This window comes from Phycodurus eques, chromosome 7, assembly GCF_024500275.1.
Source record: "Phycodurus eques isolate BA_2022a chromosome 7, UOR_Pequ_1.1, whole genome shotgun sequence".
Lineage (NCBI taxonomy): Eukaryota > Metazoa > Chordata > Actinopteri > Syngnathiformes > Syngnathidae > Phycodurus > Phycodurus eques.
The window spans coordinates 12,802,396-12,803,371 of record NC_084531.1 but is presented as its reverse complement, the minus strand read 5'-3'; positions in this window follow the sequence as shown (position 1 = coordinate 12,803,371).

Genomic DNA, 976 nt, shown 5'->3' with positions numbered 1-976 from the left:
ACCCCCCTCTGACTGGGTGTTTCATGTTGACGCTCCAAAGCAGTTCACACGCACGCACAATTGCGGTCACTTGTTTTCGTTGAGAGGGCTGTGAATCTTAACAAAACAGATTTCATACTGCTACATATTGAATTTTGAGCATCCGTGTTTGTAGTAAAACTTAAGTGTGATTGAAAATGTCAATGCAAAGACTTTTATTTGTGACGAGAGTATATAATTTGTCTATCATTGTTTGCAGTACGGTAATGCAACCCTATGGGGGGCACAAGCCACTGCAAACTGTAGGCCGGTCCCAAGTCCAGATAAATACAGAGGGTTGTGTCAGGAAGGGCATCTGGCTTAAAACTTTGCCAAACAAATATGAGTGTTCATACAAAGAATTCCATACCGGATCGGTCGTGGCCCAGGTTAACAATGTCCGCTACCGGCGATGTTAACCTGCAGGGCGTCGGTGAAAATTCAACTACTTTGGGTCAAAGACAAAGGAGTGGTGGAAAGCGGGTTCTAGGTGGTTTGCATGTGTGGGTTTTGGCTTGGTTTCCTGTTTTGGCCTTGTGGCATTTTGTTTTGGGGGGGGGGCGCGCCGGGGCTCGGCATTTTGGCGAGGGGGGGGGCTTCGCAAAAGCGCCTGTGATTTATTTATTTATTTAAAAAAATATATTTATTTTATTTTTCTTTGGATGGAGCCGGGTGCTGTGGGGCGCTGCCTCCTTTCCCGATTTTCACCGTTGGAATTTGGGGTGCTGTGGGATGTCGTTTGTGTGGGCTTTGTCCCGGTTCATTGTGGTGTGGGGTTGCTGCGGTGGAGTTTTGGCTGTGTTTAGTTTGCCCTTCCCCCTTGGGACTGGCGCTTCGATCGGGCTTGGGACCTCCCTGGGTCCTGGATGATCTGTGGCGCCCCCTCGGCTGGGTCTCCTGGTGGAAGGGCTCGCTGACTCCGCCCCAACCGCCCCCACCCCCTTCTTTGGGGCAGGCT